The following is a 22,736-nucleotide window of genomic DNA, read 5'->3' as shown; positions in this document are numbered from 1 at the left end:
TACTGTCTAAACATTGCAGATTTTCTGCAATAGCAAAACCCATAGCGTTGACACCCATGTGGCCTTACCTTGCCGCTCAGGGTACAACTGTGTTCAAATGTGCATGGTCTCTTATACTGCAGCTTGAGGTTTCGTACAAAGATATCCTATGGCAATGCATGACAAACGTCTACCAAATTGGATTTTTTGCATTTATTACAGAAATTCAGTTGCCTTTTTTCCAACAGTGGATAATCACAGCCATCAAATGAAATTGGTTTAAGCAGCAAATTTGCAAGAGATTGCAGGGTAACACTTTGCAGGTGACTGAGCCCCAGTCTTAGACCTTATTCCCACCAGCGTATATAGGCTGGCGTTTTCACGGCCAGCCGATATACGCTTCCATTTAGGCATTCCACCTTTCCCTCCCGGCCGATATACGCACATCTGAACAAGCCCTTGAAAAGACTGCTGTTTCCGGACAAGAAATGTGACCTGGGGCCAGAAGCATTAGGGGTATATTACCTGCATTTGTGCTCTGCCATCAATCTGATTAACTGGTTCTGGTCCCAGCTTTCGGCTATTCAATTTTTTATCCAGCTACACACTGCTCTGATTGGCCAGTGCTGCTTACCAGCCAGAGAGCAGGTGTAGTGAATTGGTAGTCTAAAGCCCAACTTAAATGGGACAACTGTTAGGCAAACATCACCCAACACAGAAGAGTATCATTGGCTCGCAGCAGGGCAGCTGGAGATTTCACTCCTCGCTCTCCTCCACCCCTCTCCATTCACTTTAACAGCGACTGTACAGTACTGAATGGCTGCTGTTTACCCTAAACAATCATCGTTCAGGTCTTTAAACTGCATAAAATCCGGAAAGATGGTTGTTCAGTACTGAATGGCAGTGTTAAGTGAATAGAGGGGAGTGGGGCAGAGCGAGGAGAGAAATCGCCTCCAGCCGCCCCGCTGTGAGCCAACGATACTTGCTCCTCCAACAGCACAGGAGCGAGTATGTGCAGGGACGAGTGTCACGCATTGTTTGCCCGACAGTCATCCCGTGTAAATAGGGCTTAATGCCATCAATGTACTATGGGGATTAGGTAGTGTGAAGATTGCATCTGGCATCCTAAAGACAGCTGAAAACAGGAACCAAAACTGACAGATTGGAAAAACTGCGGAGAACAATTATTGCAAGTAACATATCACCCCATCTTCTACAGTCCAAGAATAGAATTTTTCACCAAAACCAAAGGTTTTATTCAGCTCAGTTTCCATCTAAAAACCAGCACTGTTTGGGTAATGGACTTTAAGAAGCAGATCTCAAAACATACAAAAGTCCTTCATAACCTTGATAAGTTGGGTATTGCTGTATCTTGTCTCCACCACAACTTAGGGGTGGACACAAGTGTTAGTCCTGCTCGGCTGCTGTCATTCTGCCCCCCCCCCCCCTCCCATCTGTGCGTGTCCAACCTAATCTCAGCTGCCAGCTGATGTCAGTGTCCCTACCATGCAGCCTTTCCACACTCCGGCATTCCATCTCAGCCGGTGTAGGCAAGATGATGTCCCCTTGCCGGCTTCGGTGAGTGGCGCCAACGTTCTGGCTTCTGCTACCGGTGCTCTCCATCCCCACAGTCAGCACGGCAGCCTCAGCTCAGCGATGAGCTGTCGGCAGTGTTCGTAGTCTCCCCCATCTGCGGTGTTCTAACAGTCCGTCAGCGGTCTATCCGGGTCTGCCTCCATGGCAACGGTCAAGTGCTTTCCTACAAGGAGCAAGTCAGGACAGCGGAGCAGAAAGAGGCATGAGGCTTGGCACCGGAGCAGCAGCTTGAGTCAGCAAGGCAGCACAGCGGCACATCTGGACACAGTTCACCACAGCTGGCTGTCCCGTCACTGATGGCAGCTGGCTTACATAGCCAGTGAGCGAAGGGCCGCCGATACTACCAGGGAAACAGGAGCTGGGAACTGACATGTTAGTCAACGCAGTGCAAAGGGGATATGGGACAGCTAAAGAAAAAAAAACAAAAAAACACACATTCTCCTGCCCAGTCAATCAAGTTGGGGGCGTTGTTTGTGGGCATACTGTTTGTCTCCGCCCATTCTTGTGGTGGAGACCAGATACAATACTGAGATGTTGTTCATCTGGTCACTGCTGTATGTTGTACAATTCTGCAGTCAAAAAGAGTAAAACAGTTTTCCCCTTACATAATGTTTTAAAATGTTGAAAACAAAACCTGCAACATAGCTGGTAATGCCCCCCTCCCCCCAATATAAAACAGTTTTTGGGAAGAGAGATGAACAGAAATCAAAAAGCCAAATTCCTCAAAAGGATACCAATAGAAACTACAGCAAAAAAACAAATCCACATACAGCTGACAAAACACAATATTTTTTTGTCACTACGTTCAAAAAAAGTCTTCATGCAAGAAAGTGTTTATTTTCTGCAAAAGTAGTAACACAATAAAACCTAAATAAAATAAGTGTTGTCAATTATAATGACCCGCATAAAGTTATTTATACCATATGGCGAATACCTTAAAAATAAATCCAAAAACAAGAAATTGCTTTCCCACCCCCCAATTGGCTCCAGGAGAAGGGGGAAGAAAAAAACAAAAAACGAACAGTTCTAAAACGCTATTGAATACACGCTCCCGAAATTGGATCCTACAAAAACTGGTCCCACAAAGTACAAGGTGTCATACAGCTACACTAATGGAAAAAAAATAAGTTATGACTGCTGAACACAAAAGGGGAAATGATCTACTGGTCCTTAAGGCTAAAATTAGTTCTGCTACCAAGGGGTTGAAAAAAAAAGCACTTAAAGGGGTTGTCCCGCGCCGAAACGGGTTTTTTTTTTTTCAACCCCCCCCCCCCCGTTCGGCGCGAGACAACCCCGATGCAGGGAAGTAAAGAAAGTTTACCGGAGCGCTTACCTTAATCCCCGCGCTCCGGTGACTTCAATACTTACCGCTGAAGATGGCCGCCGGGATCCTCTGTCTTCGTGGACCGCAGCTCTTCTGTGCGGTCCACTGCCGATTCCAGCCTCCTGATTGGCTGGAATCGGCACGTGACGGGGCGGAGCTACACGGAGCCGCTCTCTGGCACGAGCGGCTCCATAGAAGACTGCTGAAGACCCGGACTGCGCAAGCGCGGCTAATTTGGCGATCGGAGGCCAAAAATTAGTCGGCACCATGGAGACGAGGACGCTAGCAACGGAGCAGGTAAGTAAAAAACTTTTTATAACTTCTGTATGGCTCATAATTAATGCACAATGTACATTACAAAGTGCATTATTATGGCCATACAGAAGTGTATAGACCCACTTGCTGCCTCGGGACAACCCCTTTAAGGCGACAGTTCTGCACAAAAAAGTACGGAAATTCAAAACCTACAATTTTAAAAAGTGTGACTTTTTGGGAGACTTTTTCCAAATTTAATGTGACCGTTAGGCCTCATGTCCATGGGCGCGTCGGATTCCGCAAGTTGGAGCCCGCAGCAGAATCCAGCCCTTTCCGTTTTTTTTTTCTGTACTGCACGTGTGCAGTCGGTGGAGACATGCGCGGTATGGCTTTTTGTTCCCTCTCAACTCCTGCTTTCCCGCAGAATCCGCAATGCAATTGCGGATTGGACGGCTTCCTTTGACTTCAATGGAAGAGGTCCATGCGGGAACCACACTGAAATGGAGCATGCTGCGATTTGTTTTCCAGGCCAAAAGATCTGCAAATCAAATCCACGCGCAGATGCCCATTTTCCCCTATGGGCGCTTTGAATTGTGAATCTCCGCCCCCCCCACCCCACACACAGATTCTGCATGTCAAATTCTGCCTGCGCCCTGTGAACAGAGATGAGTGGGCCAAAACAATCCCCAATACGCTCTGCCCCTAGTCAGTCAGCGATGCTCATTCCAGTGTAAAGGCACAAGTAAGAGTATCACTGGGACGACCTGTTGGGCATCTGTTGCCTGACAATCGTCCCATGTAAAAGCACCCTAGGAGATGAAGTCTACAAAGGAAGGTTATGTACACTGCATCTCTGGTTGTAGAACCATAATAGGGCTCCCAAGGACAAGTATGGGGACACCACCGTACGTACCTCTATATGCCTCCGATTTTGCAGCATTGGAGGCCATACAGTAGTATGGCGAGGCCTTCGTGCACTGCTGTATAGCTGTGAGCATATGGCCCAACTACAAACCATACTAATAAACTGAGTTGAGATTTAGGCCACACGAGCCCAAGTTTACTGCAAAATACACAGTAGATTGCAAGGAAATACATTACCTTATGCAGTTTCGCTCATATTTCCGTGGATGCATTACATAATTGCGTGAGGGCAAAAAAGAATTCAGCATGTTCTACTTTGCCATGTATTACGTGTGAGAGCCTGTTCATTATAGGCGTGTAATCAACGCTACCCATAAACAGAAAAAAAAAAAGTCTGATCTGCCAGTCAGAGGGTCAGTTAATTATATGTTACCGCTGAATAGTTATTCTAGCCCTTCATGATAAAGAGCGTCAGCACACCTTTATACGAGCCAACTGTTGGACGCAGCTGTCCCAGCGACTATCGCTTCACTGCTTTTATACAAGAATGCTAGTCTGCCAGAGATCTTCCGGCCACCAGCTTCCATTTACTGCAAACAGGCAAGAAGTCACTTTATGTAAGCTGAAACGGAACGACTAGTGACTACGAACGGAATCCTCGCTCAGTGCCACCGGGGGGCCCCCATGTGTACACGAGCCATGAGTCACCCATAATCACTAATTTGAGTTATTATTCAGGTGACTATCAGCCAGGGACCTGCTCCTACAGGTTGTGCTGAAGCTGGTTATTAAAAAGGGGCTATTCCCATCTTGGGAATCCTATTTCAAGGTGTTCAAAGTTACAAGACAAGGTCCTCACCCATAGGATGCATTTCCCAAATGCTCCATTCTCCAGATACTGCAGCTTTTGATTTCTCGGTCCCATTTACTGCTAAGTGCCAGGGAAACCGAACCTCTTCTATAGGAAAAAAAAGCAGTGGAGGCCGATGCGCTTCTGTCCTCTAAAGCCGATAGTCAGGACCTTAGGAGTGCTTGAGCACTAGCTTTCGGCCCAGTCAGCAGCTATTGTTGTGCTCTATTTCTTTACATAGAAGTGGGTTTTTGGGGGTTTTTTTTGGGCGATGAGCAGAGGAATCAGTAGCTGCAACAACAAGAGAACGGAGCATTTGGGATATAAACATCTTATGACTGAATGAATTTCTTTGCGATTTCGAACATACTGAAATGGGATTCCTGAGGTGGGAATACCCCTTTAAATATTCATGTCTCCTGAACAACAAGCTATACTCCATTGTTTCCATGTATCAAGCAGACTTTAAAAAAGGAGAAATCTGTGGAGATCTTCAGCTACTTCTACATTGAAATCTCCACCCATCAGACATTTATGGCATTTCCTGTGTATATGTTTGGGGAGCTAATTAGCATGTATGGCCTCTATCTGAAAGACATTGGCGAGGAACAGCTGTCTGACTTCCTACAGCTGACAGGGCGCCGTAAAATGCACCTCCCAGATGTCCCTGTCAGATGGATCCTGCCAAGTGTAGGTTTACCTTTTTATGGAACTATAATTTTGATACAGTAGAAAAAAACTGTAGACAATTTTATAACTTTTTTTTTTTAACCAGTCCGTCATTCTGTGTTGAAAGAGTACGTTCCAATAGAAGGAGTGCTGTGGCAAGGTGAAATTCCCAGGGCCTGTGTCTGCTGGCTAAGGGTACAACAGAGCGCTGTATGCGCCACTTCACTTATGTTAAAGGATTTTCAAGAGAACTAATGTATTTGAATTAACCCATAGAATTATTAGAGTCAATCGAACTTGTAAAAAGGGAGCAATTTTAAGAATTAGCCCAACGTCACACGAGCGGAAGCACATTTACACCACGTATTTGCACAATGGGCATTACATCTTTGTGTGCACGTCTGTTATACTGAATGCGCCAATCGATCACATCTGCGCTCGCAGAACATGTAACCATGCTCCCATTCATTGAAATGGGCAATTAAAGTTAAATTAGTTCAGCGTGTGCCATTTTCAGGTGCAAATACACAGGAAGATAGAGCATGCAGAGTTTTTTATTGTGCAAACTAAATGAGTTTAAAATACACTTATGTGAACGGACCAATTGAAAAAAAAAGCAACGAATTTGTTCCATTCACTGCATATTGTGTGCGCAAAAACACGTTTGCGTGACACCAGCCTTGATGTACATTACGGGGATTACTGATGAAAGCAGCCACACAATATCACTCCCAAGGGTCAGCCCCTTAAAGGAGTATTTAATGACTATTTTGGAATTTGACACTGGTCTCAACCATCTCAGCTATAGTAAATCCATCCATTCCCTCTGCTCTCCTCATTCTGCAGCCCCTCTGTGCATTGTTGTTGTTTACATCAGTACTTCCTGTTCAGTCCTCTACTACAACTCCCATCATCCCCTGGACTGCATCTCTTCCCACACACTGCTCATGAATACCAAATCCCACCCACTAAACCAGTGACCATTATCTAGCACCTCTCATTCTCACAAAGCTAAAATAGGGCGCCCACACACTTGTGTTTTTTTGTTAACACTGCATTTTTTAACGCAAATGTCAATGGGACTTTCAAATGTTAAAAATGCAACGCAAGTTGGTGCTGTGTGATTTTTGTGCGATGCGTTTTTAACATTAGAAAGTCCCATTGACATTTGCGTTAACACAGTTAAAAAAAACAAAAAACACAAGTGTATGGGAGCCCTAAGAGGTAGAGCCTGTATGACTGACACCAGCTATAGCTGCAACCAGAGGACGGTATAGAGTGCAGTGGATCATCAGACTGGCAAGTGCTATATATTCATTGAATACACATTTTCAAAATGTAGCCAGAGATACAACTAGGAACAAATACAAGAGGAACTGAAGTGTTTAATGGGGGTGTGTAGGCGGTACTATGAGAATATATACACCATGTCAAACAAATAAGAATTAAAGCATCTAGACGTTTTCGTTTTGCAGCAAAACTCAGCATGCAGTTACATCTCAGGCAGATATGCAAATGATTACAGTTGTGACATGATTAGATGAACGGTCTTGCCACCTGAGGCCCTAAAAGTGGTTCCCTCCTTGGCCTATAAGAGGCTCTCAGAGGCTCCTTGTGTGTAGTGACTTCTTGTGGAGCTTGTTGGCCGCTAGACGCCTCTACAACATAGGGCGCCTGCACACGAGCGGAATTTCCACGGCGGCATTTCCCGCGGAATTTCCAGCACTGGAAGCTGCCATAGTATTGCATTACAATATGCAATCCTATGCAGACAGCCACGATTTGGCCACACGAAACCTCGCGCGGCAAACAAACTGCAGCATGATCTATTTCTGTGCGGGGCTCGCAGAGACCCGCACAGAAACGTCACTCACCAGCCGCCGGACCCACTCTGCGCAAGCGCCGGCTGCCAGCACATGAAAGAGCTGGGGCCGCGGGAGAGGTGAGTGCCCGCGCTGCTCTCTGCAGACGCTCGGGTCAGGTCCCGCTGCGAGAATCCTCTACCATAATCCAAGAGATTTCACCCAGTTACCAGAGTCTGAGGGGGCGCATTGAGATGTGAGAAGCTGGATGGTCATATATACAAACTGCTGCCACCTGGGCTGTTCTGACCAGACTGTTAGGTGGTGGGACAGGTATTATTGTATCTTGACGCCACCAGGAATCTAGGGGTTTGGCAGGAAAGGGACGCAGGAACGCCCGTCACACCCCTAGCTCCTAATAGGCTGACGTCACTAAGGTCCTAGCTGCACAGTGTTTAGAAATTTTTTGCGGGCCGTGGACGGTTACGGCTTATTTTCCAGTGCCATTTAAAGTGAATAATGTAGCCCTCACTGGAAAATTACCCCTAACCATCCAGGGCCCGCTAAAATCTCAAAACACTGATGCTACACGATGCTGCAATGTGTACCTGGCATCCCCCTTCCATGTGACCTGGTCAATCGCTGCCTCCGGACAGAAGGGAGATGGAGAGCAGGGAGTAGCAGGACCTAGGAACGGCCGGACTGCAGTGACCTGCTGCCGCCGCATCACTATGATGTAGATATGTGCTGCAGCCGGCACGGGTAAAACACTGGGCAAGGGCCCGATGGCACTGTCGTGGCACCGCTAGCTAAGCGCACACTGCATGTCCGACCGTGGCCGGTCCAGACACCTATCCCGTCGATCAGCAGCAGCAACAACGATGAACATCAGACACAGCAGCAGGGATGAGTAGCAGCGGGTAACAGATGGGCAACACTGAACTGCAGCGGGGAGGTAACGTATTGAGCGGGAGGCTGGGGAAGTTCAAGCAGCATCAGGAAACTTAACATGTGGGCCGCCCTGGGGTGTTTGGCAGACCGATGGCAGAGTGACAGCAGCAGCGGGAAGGACAACACTTGGCCGGGAGCAGAGGGGAGAATTATACTCACCTTCTAGGACCTGCAGGGGAGACATCTGTGCAGCCCATCAGGTACTGGGGGAGTCACCAGGCTGTCAGTGCTCTCTCCAGCACTACTCTCTGGTGGAGAGGTACAATAATACGTGAGGGCACACATACAAGGTGACCGAGCTCAGCGTACCCATGGCAGACCACCAGTAGAGAGGATTGTCTGACAAATACAAGCAGCTTCAACTATTTCGTTGTCCGCCATCAAGAGACAGGTAACACCATTTGTTACAGGACCCTGTGTCTGTCCTAACTAAAGGATATTTGGTCTCATGGCGCCCAATACATGTACTGCCTTTAACACACCATCATGTCCATTTGCGTGGCGCTTTAACAACTAAACTGGACGCTGTAGAATGGAACCAGGTTGTCTTCAGCGACAAATGCAGGTTTAGTTTTGGCGCTGATGACGGTCATGTTAGTGTCTGAAAATCTAGTGTTGAGCACCTCAATCCTGCCTTTTCTGTGGAGCAGCACACTGTCCGCATTGCTGGTGTGATCGTCTGGTCAGCCATCGTATATGACAGTCAGTCACCCCTTTTGGTGGTACAAGGAACAATGACAGCTCAGCGATATGTTCAGTACATCCTGAAGCCACATGTGTTCCTCTCATGGCGGCCTCCAAGAGGCCTTTTCCAGCAGGATAATGCTCGGCCGCACACACAAGGAGGTCACAGGAATGATGTCGGCACAACAGTGACACACATCCGTGGCATTCCCAGTCACCAGCTTTATCACAATCAGGACATATATGGGACCATCTGAGACACTAACTTCAACAGACTATGGGTTTGCATGATCTAGAGGCTCAGCTAGAGCAAATGTAGCCCGATATGCTGCAGGATACCATACAGAACCCATATGCCTCCATGTCTGCCCGGATCGCATCTTGTTTTCAAGCTAGAGGCAGTACAAGAGGGTACTAGAGCCTTCATGCCTGCCCGTATCACATCTTATATCCATGCCACACTGTATCAAATCTTGTATCCAAGCTAGAGATGATACAACAGGGTACTAGAGCCTCGATGCCCTCCTGTATCACATCTTGTATCCAAGCTAGAGGTGGTACAACAGGGTACTAGAGCCTCGATGCCCTCCTGTATCACATCTTGTATCCAAGCTAGAGGCGGTACAACAGGGTACTAGAGCCTCTATCCCTGCCCGTATCACAGCTTGTATCCAAGCTAGAGGCGGTACAACAGGGTTTTAGAGCCTCCCTTCAAGCATCCAGTTTTCCACAATAAAATTACCCTTTTGCTCCAATATGGTCATCACTTATATCAACTAATTTCAATTCCAACTCCTAGGTGTTCGATTTTTCTCTTTTACAATGAGTGCAATTGTGTTCAAGCTACTGTTTTTTTGGACCACATGTTTGTAATGGTTTCAGAGAGTATTTGAACTCCAGTCTCCTGTATTGAGGACAGTAATTGTAGCACACTACACCATCCAGCCACTCCATATTATATAGACACATGCACTCAACTGTTAAGTGGCCATTCAGTACAATACAGGTTTCCCAGATGCTTTTCCCATTGAATACACCCCATTCAGAAATGTAACCTTTATTGCACCCACTGACCTGTCAGCAACCTGCATCCTCAAGCACTACACACAGGTCTAGACAGATGTTTTTCTGTAACTTTACGCCATTTACCCCTTCGTGACCGAGCTTTTTTTTTTCACTTTTCCGTTTTCATTTTTTCCTCCCATTCAAAAAGAATCATAACTCCTTTATTTCTCCATTGACGTCGCTGTATGAGGGCTTGTTTGTTGCGAGACAAGTTGTATTTTTCAATGGTACTATTTAATGTACTATAAAATGTACTAAAAAAAATTTTGAGTGAAGAGAAATGGAAAAAAAAAAGGAATTCTACCATCTTTCGGTGTGTCTTGTTTCTATGGTGCACAAACTGCAACAAAAATGACATACCGTATATACCGGCGTATAAGACGACTTTTGAACACCGAAAAATCGGGTCTGAAGTCGGGGGTCGTCTTATGCGCCGGTAATACAAAAAAAAAAAGTGTAAAAAAAAATTTCATTACTCACCTCCCCCGGCGTTCTGTCGCGCTCCGGCAGGATGTCGCTCGCTCCTCGTCCCCGGCGCAGCATTGCTTTCTGAATGCGGGGCTTGAAATCCCCGCTTTCAGAAAGCTAGTACACACGCCGGCAGCCATGACAGCATTGAATGGCTGTGATTGGCTGAAGGCGCACGTGTTAGCAATCACACCCATTCAATGATGTCATTGAATAGTGTGATTGGCTGAAGCCACGTGTGTTTTAGCCAATCACAGCCATTCAATGATGTCATTGAATAGTGTGATTGTCTGAAGCCACGTGTGGTTTAGCCAATCACAGCCATTCAATGATGTCATGGCTGGCGGCGTGTGTATTAGCTTTCTGAAAGCGGGGATTTCAAGCCCCGCATTCAGAAAGCAATGCTGCGCCGGGGACGAGGAGCGAGCAACATCCTGCCGGAGCGCGACGGAACGCCGGGGGAGGTGAGTAATGAATTTTTTTTTTTTTCTCCACTGTATACCGGCGTATAAGGTGACAGGTGGGGGGTCGTCTTATACGCCCCGTCGCCTTATACGCCGGTATATACGGTAACTTTATTCTATGGGTCAGTACGATACCAGGTTGTTTTTTTTTGCAGTACGGCTTGTATTTTTTATCAAAAGATAATTTTTTAATTTTCTGCTACCATCTTCTGCGCGCAATAGCTTTCATTTATCCGTTTACATAGTTGGGCGAGGGCTCATTTTTTGCGGGACGTCCCGTAGTTTGTGTCCGTATCATTTTGGAATACATACTGCTTTTTACTTCGAGACAGGGTGACCAAAAAAAAAAGCAAAAAACACATTTCTGATTTTATTTTCGCTGTGCGGGGTAAATAATGCGTTACTTTGATAAGATTGGACATTTAGGCCACATGCACACTGCCAGGTCGGATTCCAGCTGCAAGATCTCGCAGCGAAATCTGACCCAGTTTCAGCCAGTCACCCCTATATACCAGTCTCGGATACACTGCAGATGTGCTGGCTGGCGCCGCGCAGTGCAGTGCAGTGCGGAGAATGACATGCGGGCGACGACATGGATTTGCGAAGATTTCGGAATTGCCGCGGGACGGACGGCTGCCATTGACTGCAATGGAAGCCATCCCTGTGAGTCTCGCACAAAAATAGAGCATGCTGTGATTCTTTTTCCACTTGTGTGCACAGAAGAATCATTTTAGATTGCATGCTATAGACAAACATTGCTGTGGAATTCGTGGTGGGCGTCTGGCCACGAATTCCACAGCAAAAGTCCGCTGGTGTTAATTGGGCCTTACGGACGCAGCAATACCAAATATGTATTTTTGTTTTATTTGGATTTTATTATAAAAATAGCAAAAGGGCTGATTTAAACTTATTATCTTTAAGAATTAGTAAAACTTGATTGCTATTTTTACTTTTCTTTTTTTAGTCCCCAGAGGAAACAACAACTTGTGATGCTTTGATTGCTTCTGCAGTATGATGTAATGCCATAGCGTTACATCATACTGCAATCGGGCAGGAAGTCTATCAAGCCACCCCACAGGCATGGCTTGATAGGCATTCTGCCATGACAGCCCTGGGGCCTTTCAGAAGGCCCCCGGCTGCCATGACACCTGCACGACCCCCTGCGGTCTCATCACAAGGGCCTGTACGGGACCTCCGAACATCATTTGAGGGATTTAAATGCTGCTGTCCGAATTAACAGCAGCATTTGAATGATGAGCCACACAGCTTATCGGAGCTGTTGCCGACCAAGTGTCGACTGTAAGAAATAGCCAGCAGCCATGATGTATGGATCACCGTGCAATCTCCCTTAATACAGGTCCTGAAGCTGAAGGATGTAAAAACAAAGTAGGGCAGTCACTAAGGGCTTAAGCTTGTTTATTCTCCTCCCTTATAGATTGCCACCAGTTCTTGTGCCACCGGTCTACTTTCTAACCTGCAGCTAGCTTCATGACATCTCATCCATAGTGACAATGCATCACATGACCGCATTGTAAACAAGAGAATTGGTAAAGTATACTGCAATCTTTATTTCTAGGATCTTAAAACCCCCCTTACGATTCAAAACTTGTAAGGCCTAATGCCCACGATCAGAATTCGCAGCCAGATTCCCCTACATTAAAAAGACTCTCTTGCCCATGAGTGGAAATCAACTGATTTTCCACTCGCGGGGGATAATCGTAGCATGCTCTATTTAGTGCAGACAAATCACACGGACGGTTTCCATTGCAGTCAAAGGAAGCCCTCCATCCTACGGCGAGCACTGCATAAGTATCGTGGGAATCCGCATCATAGCCTAGCGCGTCATGCCCTGAACTGCGCATGCGCGCCAACTCGCCAGCTGAGACACTCGCTGTGGATCCGGACAGGCGAGTATGGGTCCCTGGGGGTCACTGCCGGAGCACCGGCTGTGAGATTTCACAGTTGGAATCCGACCCAGCCATGGGCATGAGGCCTCAGGGTGTATGAGGCCTAATTCACACGGCTGTATTTGCACTGTGGAATCTGGATCTCACAGCAAATACAGCCCATAGGACATGCATTGAAAAGTGCATTTCCATGCCCACGAGCGGAAATCAACTGCGATATTCGGCTCGCAGGGTGGAAATCGCAGCATGTCCTATTTGAGTTCGAAACTCACATGACTGTCATCGCTGACGCACCCGCTTTGCACTGCGCATGTGAGGCTGTGCGCCAGCTGGCACATCCAGAGCGCAGAGTGAAGACGCTGGACAGGTCAGCCAGTCACTGCAGGGGCACAGGGTCGCATCTCACAGTTGGAATCCGACCCGGCCGTCTGCATTCGGCCTAAACCAATCCAAATTACCAGAACAATCCTGTCTATAAAGAAACTTCCAATAGTGATATTATAGGAGTGTTCCTCTTACAGCCCTCCTTAGGATCCTCCAAGTGGGGAAAAAGAAAAGCTACTCCTTCAAGACATCAGAAGCGCACAGCCTAAAAATCTTTTCCAGCCCAAACACAGCCCTTATTTCAACAATGTCCACCGCTTGCAGAAATATTATAAAATCAGTATTCATAGGTCCGCAAAAACAAGCAAAGTAGGCAAATATCCTTTTTTGCGGAAAAAAGGCAAATGTAATACTTAGAACAGTGTGAGGTATTAACATAAGGTTTTGTAGGTTATTTACTGCATAATAAACTGAACATAGCGCTAATATATCTGTACTACACAAGCACAGTCACCTTCTATAGACATCATAAACAAAGTTACCTGGGAAGTTTGCACTCAGTCCATCAGTAGGACTGTCCGTGTGTACGCACCGCCATAGAGGAGTGCAGACTCCCAGGTGACAGCATGGGAACAGGGAGCCAGCTAAAAATTACACCCCTGGATTCAGCAGATAGGATAGGTAACTCCGATTACAGCACTAACAGGAGATGACTGATTCCCTTTAAATTAGATGTCAGCAGGCAGTTCTCTCTCAATGAGCAACGTCAAACATGACCATTTTTGTTCATCCCAATACTACAGAGATCAGAAGCAGCACGGCACTGGAGATGGACCTGCAATGACGTCACGGTCATGCTCCTCCCCTGATTACATGATGGTGACGCTCATCCCGAGTGACTTATGTGCTCTCCCCTGATCACATGACGGTGATGTCAAAGGTCCTGCATCATTGTGCAGATTATGGGCCTCAGTTGCTATGGAATATTAAACACCTAGCCGGACAGCAGCCGTATGCTTACAGGACCGGTGATGTCACTGTCATGTGATCAGGGGCGGAGCATTTAACTCCCTCACTGGGGACGAAGGACCTTTGATGATGTTGCCGTCATGTGATCGGAGTGGTGCATGCAAGTCACTTACAAACTCACTCACGCACAGACAAACAGGTCGTCGTTAGTATTTTGACTCAACCCTGTGGCTCTCAAACACTTGCAGAACAACATCTCAACATGCAACTGAGGACTCCTCCAACTTATGAGGGCATGCTGAGAGTTGTCATTTTGAAAAAGCTTGAAAGGATATTGCTCTAAAGTACAAGTGACAATTGGATCATGCGGAACCATTTTTAAACTTATGCGGCAGAAACTTCTACGATTTTCCCTTATTCACATGAACGTGTCCAATCTCGATGCATGAAAAACAGACCAATTTCAAAGCGACATCTGTACAGGTTGCACATATTCCTATTTTTACGGCAGTTTCTTCTTTTTTTGCGCTTCTGTAAATAACCTAAGGGGGAATCAGTTTTTTCCCCCCTAGATTTACTAAGCAATGATCAGTGAAAACCAGAGAACTGATGCCATCCGTGTATTTTTTGCGCTCTCCTGACCTCAGTGGGCGGCTCTGGTCCGTGAAAACAGACAACGGGACATGCTGGGATTTTATTTAGTTTTTAAATCCAGACCAATCGACATGTGGGTGAACAGCCCCATTGGCTTTAGCAGGTCCATGTGCTGTCCGTTACACAAACATGAATAGGGACTGAGAATGCACCTGTGTGAATAAGCCCTTAAGGGCTCCTTCACACCGCCGTAAGCATAATACACTGCATGTGTTACGCAGCCTTTTACCGCCACGTAAGCGGCTATCTGCGTATGACAGCACATCTCACGCACACCGTCATGTGCTTGTGTTTTTGTTGTTTTTTTTAAGTTCCCGCTCTGTCACATATTCAACGCCGCACACAAAGTATTGCGTATGTACAGCGTTTAATATGCAACCCACAGAGAACAATAGTGCTGTACATGCGCAATACCCAGTAAAATAGAACACGCTACGTTCTTTTTTGAATGAATATACGCAAGTGTGAATGGATCAATGAAAATCAATGTACTTTCATTAACTCCACTCATCACTTATTACACGCGGATACATTGTGCGCGCGCTGTATGCAGTGAAAATATGTTCATGGGAATGAGTCCTAAGGCTCACACACATGCCTGTGTATTACGCAGTACATAGTACATACACATGGATGTGCGTTTTTTGCTGTGTACGTTAAATCCCCATAGCCTACATTGCGCGCCCATATAGAACATGCTGCCTTTTTTTTTTCATACTCATAAAAACAAAGGGAGTGTGAGTGGCCCAATAGAAATCAATGGGTTTTTAGTGCCACAACCTACAGCCATGAAAAATATGCAGGCGACATACGCCTGTGTGAGTGGAGCTCTATGGATGTATTCAGACAGTGGTTAAAATAAAAAAAAACGCACTGAAATCTATCGCAAAACCCACACTAGTTTATACCGTAGTTTATAGTAAGCAAACACCACAACAAAACCCATGTGGTTTCCATGGCAGTTTTAGCCGCACGTCTGAATATACACTCAAGCCATATTTACATAACCGATAAGCCGAGCCCGAGAATCTGGGGTGCGACTTGTATCGCACAGAACATTTGCATGTACGATTCTCGTGTGTCATTTACACGCAAAGAGGACATGCCACCATTGCTGTCTGGAAACATCGCTGCAAGAGAAAGATGGCCCATGCAAACAATGGGGTCTACGTTCGTGTATCTCGCAACGCACAAAACTCACACGGCTGTAAACCCGTCCTTAGGATTGGACGGCCGTGTCCATGTCTGAACCAGAGACTAACACATCTGCACGTAGCACCACTGGTGCCATTAAAATGAAAACCCCAGTGACACAGACAAGTCCATGGAATCCCTCCGGCGCCGGTGGTGGCAGTCATACGGCAGACCCCACGCTGCATTATGTTCTCCATTATAAACCGCGACAGAGCCCAAGAAAGCTGATATCCTTCAGTCTGGTGCCTTGGTATTTGCAGTTTGGATAGTATGAGGTCAAAGATTACAAGCAGAGCCCACATTCCACGCCAGCGCAGAAGACATGATGGAGGCGATACGATCCGCTGAAGCTTCACTAGTTTTTTTTTCCCCCTAAACCCAGACAATCCCTAGAAGCTAAGAAAACACAAAGTAAATGTGGAGAGAAACGAGGAAATAATAAATATAAGCCAATTATAACATGCTAATAGCGTATTGGGCAATGCACCTCCGTGGCGGCAGACTACAGTAGTTGTACACTATGGCATTAGGGCAGAATAGGAAAACTTTTAGGGCTCATTCACACGACTGATTTCAGCACATATTACGACGGCAAGGCCCGGCCACGTGGTGAATGGGGTCAATAAAACTAAATAGACTCATTGATCCGTTTACATTAGCGTGTAGATACACGAGAAATAGATCGCAGCATGCTCTATTTCACAGCATATCACATATCGTAAGCCTTATATACATTTACATAGGCAGTGTATGCACTATATTGCGTATGTGCGGCGTTTTCATGCGTAACCCCGCTATGAAACACAGTGGGGAATTTTATTTTAAAATAAGACAGTCAACACTGCGCATGTTCGTGTGAATAACATACGCGGTGCACTCGTTGCCATACGTGGCTTCTGCTAGCTCTCAGACTGGTAAACTGTTACAGACTTCCACAGCGTTCTACGGATGCGGTCGTGTAAATGAGCCCTTACTTGCTGCAGACAAGATTTCTTGCAGCGGAATCCGACCCGTGCCCCTGCAGTGACCTGGCGCTCAACTGCTCCCGGCGTCTTGCTCTGCTTTGTGCCGGCTGCCTCCCAGCTGGCGCATGCGCAGAGTGGAGCCGACGGGTCACAACTGACATTTCTATGCGGGCCTCTGCGAGATCTGCGCAGAAATAGGACATGCCACGATTTGTTTTCACGCGGACAAACCGCAGCTGTGTGCATTGGACTGCATTATCTAATGCAATCTTATGGCAGCGGCCATGGGCGGAAATTCTGTGGGAGATCCCGCCGCGGAATTCCCGGCCGTCTGCAGGAGACCTAATGCGCCGTTTACACAAAATAATCATTCAGTTCAACTACGAGCCAACAACTGAATGACAAACAAAAATCATACGCTTGTCATTCATCGTTCAGTTCTGGCCTCCATAACACCCAGCGCCGGCTCGTACACCTTGAGCACTAATCGTTCTGCGTCTCATAGGAATGGGAAGCACTCAACGATCAGCGAATGAGAATCGTGCATCTAGACCGCGGACGAGGATAACATCCCCAGCTCGCCCGCTTGGGAAAACGGAAATCACGAGATCTGTGTCCCGTGTAAAAGGGGCCTAAGGCCTCATGTCCACGGGGAAAATCAGGCCCGCTACGGATCCTACATGGAGAATCTGCAGCGGGTCCCTCCTGCCCCGCGGACATGAGGGCTGAAAATAGGAATTTAAAAGAATTAACTCACCCGCAGCGGGCCGGGAAGGTCTTCTCTTCCTCACGGCCGGATCTTCTTTTTCGGCCGGCGGATGAACTAGTCACACCGGCGGCACTTCGCCGGCACGTTACCGACCTGCCGCACGCATGCGCCGGGCACATCCGCCGAGCCGAAGCAAGAAAGATCCGGCCGTGAGGAAGAGAAGACCTTCCCGGTCCGCTGCGGGTGAGTTAATTCTTTTAAATTCCGATTTTGGTCTTCAATAGAAGCCCGCGGGAGCCGTCCCCGTGAGAGACCCGCACGAACATGGAGCATGGTCCAGATTTTTTCATGCTCCATTTTTTTTTTAAATCACTTTTATTGACCATCCGCGGGTATTTATCTACCCCGCGGTTGGTCAATGCATCCCTATGGGGTGCGGATCCGCGGGCAGGAGAAGAGTTAAAATCTGCTGCGGATTTTAATTCTTCTTTTGCCCGTGGACATGAGGCCTAAGGCCGCTCTCACCCGGGCGTTTATAAACACACACCATCATTGCAATAGGTGATGCGGTAGAAATGCAGGAGCCTGCAGTGGAATCTGACCCTGTGCCCGGCTGGCATCAGTGCGGACCTGCTTTTCTCTTTCTGAGCTGCAGATGGTCCGCCCGGCTTGCCTTTGGACATGCGCAATACTGTTTGTTTTGTTTTTAAACCCCTGCTTTTCCCGCGGGGAGGACGGCTTCCGTTGACTTCAATGACACCCGCTCCGGATTTTGCAGCAAAAATCCACCAGTGTGCATGAGGCCTTAAACAGAACATACAGCGTTAGAAACGCTGCGCTAAAGCGTTCGTCTGAGAAGCCATATTGACATTAATGGCGGCTCAGTACAGCGTTTTTAGCGGGCGTTTACAACGCCTACTAAACAATGTTAAAAGAAAGTAATACAATCCCCGTGTGACAGCCGCCTGAGGTCGTTTTCACACGTTCGACAGAATTGCGCGATGCGAAAGAAAATGCAGAGTTCCGAAACCCATGCTTTTCAATGACTACATTCCTATCTGCGAGGTTTTCTTTCCTGCGATATTGCGACATTTGTCAACCACTGCCTGCCCTAGCGGTCTGCTTTTCGCTTGTTTTTTCCAATCGCCTACATTTCCCTATGGAGCCTCCGCCGCATCATGCGAACCTGCGATTTTCATGTGATGCGTTTTGACCATTAGAAGCTCCTATTGTCTATCTGGCGAGAAAAATCACAAACGGCGGCGCTCTATTGTCAGGAAAAAGCCTCGCTGCCGCTCCGACATCTCATCAGCACGTACGCAATATTGCCACGACTTTCTCACGCCGATATCGCACTCGCCAATGTGAAACCATCCTTACGGAGTGAGAATCGTGCAACTAAAGCAGGCGCCATGATGACATCACCAGCTCGCTGGGGCAAACGAGAAACGCGCTGCTCGTCCCGTGAGAGAGGGGCGCGAGGAGCCTTCAGTCAAGCCGACTACCATTTGAAGGAGCGAGCGACGTCACCGCTAACTAGGCGGAGAAATCGGTCAGCTTTCACGTTGTCCGTATAAGCGAGCGGGCGCCGGTGTAAAATGAACAAATAGCAAGAAAATAAACCCTTCCATCGTAAATCGCCTCACGTGGCAGAACAGCGAGCAGGCGGTCTGTTGTACTGCGAGAACAAGTAGCGTGAGCCGCCTCCCACTCCGCGGCCGCTGTACAGGACAAGAGACCATAATGTCCATACTTGCCCCTGTATATAGGCGAAGGCCCCCCTCAGGAGACCATATACATTCCCCCTGTAGAGGTGAAGACCTCCCCTCAGGAGACCATATACATACCCCACCATATACACAGTCCCCCCCCCCCCATATACATTCCCCCTATATAGGTGCAGACCCACCTCAGGAGACCACATACATGTCCCTATATGGGTGAAGCCCCCCTATATACACAGTCCCGAGACCATATACATTCCCCTGTATAGGTGCAAACCCCCCTATATACACACACAATCCCCCTCAGACCATATACATGCCCACCATATATAGGTGCAGGCCCCCCCCTCAGGAGACCATATACATGTCCCTGTATTGGTGCAGGCCCCCCTCACTAGACAATATACATGCTCATATATATATGCCCCCATGTATAGGTGCAAGCCCCCTCAGGAGACCATATACATGCTCCCATATAGGTGAAGCCCCCCTATATACACACAGTCCCCCCTGAGATCATATACATTCCCCTGTATAGGTGCAGACACCCCCTATTTACACAATCCCCACTTCAGGAGACCATATACATGCCCCCATATATAGGTGCAGGCCCCCCTCCAGGAGACCATATACATGCCCCCATATATAGGTGCAGCCCCCATCAGGAGGCCATGTACATGCCCCCATATATAGGTGCAGGCCCCCTCCAGGAGGCCATGTACATGCCCCCATATATAGGTGCAGCCCTCCTCAGGAGACCATATACATGCCCCTGTATACCAGGTGCAGGCCCCCCTCGGGAGACCATGTACATGCCCCCATATATAGGTGCAGCCCCCGTCAGGAGGCCATGTACATGCCCCCATATAGGTGAAGACTCCCTCCCCCCGAGGGCACCACCAGCTGCTGGGAGGTGACAGGGGTGACAATGACACCGGCGGCCGCCGCTACTTACATGCCCGGCACTGGACGGAGAGCAGCCGGCGGCCGGCAGAGGACGGAGCCGCCTGTTAGATCGCCTCACGGCGGGGACGCCAGGCCGCCATTTATAGGAGTGCGAGGCCTGTAATTGCAGGCAGGGCCTACATGTCTTACGTCTCCCCACCCGCCCCTCCAAATCACTCCACCTCAGTAATGGCGTTTGGCAGAAAGCAGAAGAGAAGGGGGAGGAGAGAGGGAGGGCGACGGGAGGAAATGCCGGCTGCCGGGCCGCCAGGGGTTAAGCGGGAATAAATAACAGCAGGACGAGGATTGAGGGCAGCAATGGCTGCCGGAGGAGGAGAGAGGAAGCGGGAGAGGAGGCGGCGGCGGCGGAGTGCTGGCTCATCCTCACTCAGGATGGGGGGGACAGGCGTCAGCCATTTTCCTTTACACTTCATCATGTTATAAAGAGGGTGGAGGAGACGGCAGGTGGACCGGGGGCTCCTTCCGTACTCACCGCCAGCCTGTGCGCCGCCCTCTCCGGCCGGGGAGCCGCTCATACCCCGGGGCGCCCGCGGACACACATGGGAGCGCGCTGCTCGCACAATAACGGACGAGGCGGGCGGGCAGTCCTTCTCGCTCCCCCCGCAACTCCACAGGCGGCACAAGTTCTTCACGTCGCCTCCCGCGCCGGTTTCCTCTGTGCGGCCGGCGGCGCTCCGTGTGCTCAGGCAGTTGTATTATCCCCGGCTTCCCCGGTCTCGCACTGTGTCTCTCTCTCTTTTTTTTGGCCGGCGGTGCGTTTTTCCTGCGTCATGAGCCCTAGCAGCAGCTGAGCACCTCCTCCTCTCCCACCATCATCAGCAACGACAGCAACCACCTCCTCTTCCTCCCCGGGCCCGGACATACACGCCGGCTCACTGCCGGCACCTCACTTACGGCGCTGCACATGGTCGGGAGCAGAGCGGCGCGGAGCTGGGGTCGGGCATGCTGCGCCTTCTGGACTATTGGGGTACATTAACCCCGGGGCGCTGCTCTCCTAATGTCTCATCTCTTCCATGATGATACAATGGTTCTCTGTAGAGAGGATGTGAGCAGAGAAAATGGAAACATTGTGTCTCTTCTCCCCACTTCACTTCAGTTGCGCTCAGGTTTCAGTTTTTTTGGGTTTTTTTTTGTCTTTTCTTACATTAGAAATAACACAAGTTGTAGAACTTTTTTTCTGTCTTTCCCGAAAAAAAAAAAAAGGCGTACTGGATCGTTCTTCTTTACCGTTAACGTCTAATGTATCCGTCATTATTCCGTTAAACATCCACTTTTTGATTGTTTTTGTTTGAGCATGCGCAGAACGATAGAGCTGGCCTGAGAGCGAGGACTCACACCTGAGATTCTCGCGTTGCAAGAATGGCGTCGTCTACACAAGCAGTTTGGGTTGTTTTTTTTTTTTTTCTTTCCTGCAATGTTTTCTTTCATGCAATCCCAGTATGTCCTATCTTTGGGCATCACCCATTGTTTTCCGTGGGACCGGCGGCAGCATCGCACGGCGTGCTAGGTGCATGCAATTGCAATGCGAGGTTTCCCATAGGAAATATCCGCAGCGGTCAGCCACAGCGGAGAATCGCTATATCGTGTGTATGTATAGTCATGGGAGGCGGTTTTTGATACAAAAACACCTCGCATCCGTACCGATATCGCGCCAAGTGTCACGGCCCAATAGCTCACTCGCCTGTGTGAAATTAGCCTAAAAGGTGGGTAAAAATAAGTATTGACCTTTAGAAATGTCCAGAAACGGATAAAAACTGAAAGAAAAGTATCCGTGTTTGACAGGTGCGTTAAATGGATCAGACGTTAAAATATGCTCATCCGCTCTCTAAAATGTTACGGATCTGCTAGAAACCGTAAGACAAACGGTGGTGTGAACATAGCCGTAGTGACAGCCAATACGCCTTTTTACTGACCTCACTAATGGGCTTTAACCCTTTCAAATCCAATTCCTCCACCACCCGCGCGCACCCCAGCTTTTTTTTTTTTTTTTTTAATTTTGGGGGAGAGCGCATGGGTAATTCCAAGGAATCAACAAACAGAAATGCATAAAAATGATGTCCTGATGAATTTGCTAGCAATTATTTGAAAATTAACTATTTCAAATCCAGTGTCGTTCTTCATTGGACATTAAGATTTCCCTCCAGCGCTCTGATGTTGGCTGTACTGCTTATGTATGCCATACTATATAGGACAGCGCTCCATCGGACATCTTCATATCTGACAAGGGCCGATGCAGTATTGGAAAGGGTTAAATCTGCACATGTTTTTTTTAAGGCTACATTCACATGGGCGAGAAACTTGTCCTGATATCGCGCGCCAACATGCGGTTTACACACAGATGTGAGGCGTCTTT

The 22,736-nt window shown here is 48.0% G+C and overlaps 1 protein-coding gene across 4 annotated transcripts in view; it reads right to left on the bottom strand.

Annotated features, from left to right (window-relative positions):
- The window catches only part of USP9X (ubiquitin specific peptidase 9 X-linked), a 133,296-nt gene extending 112,094 nt beyond the window's left edge, over positions 1-21,202 (bottom strand). For 2 of the 4 annotated variants that reach the window (XM_066599961.1, XM_066599963.1), the window contains exon 1: positions 20,856-21,200. The gene's annotated coding sequence lies outside the window, so the exon portion shown is untranslated. Of the gene's footprint in view, positions 1-20,372; positions 20,524-20,855 lie in introns of those variants that run through there. The other 2 variants (XM_066599964.1, XM_066599962.1) reach the window with 2 other exon arrangements.
- Between the last annotated feature and the right edge of the window lie 1,534 nt (positions 21,203-22,736).

The sequence above is a fragment of the Eleutherodactylus coqui genome, chromosome 4 (genome assembly GCF_035609145.1).
Source record: "Eleutherodactylus coqui strain aEleCoq1 chromosome 4, aEleCoq1.hap1, whole genome shotgun sequence".
NCBI classification, from domain to species: Eukaryota; Metazoa; Chordata; class Amphibia; order Anura; family Eleutherodactylidae; genus Eleutherodactylus; species Eleutherodactylus coqui.
The sequence above is the reverse complement of the archived record's forward strand: the minus strand, read 5'-3'. Positions and strand labels throughout refer to the sequence as shown.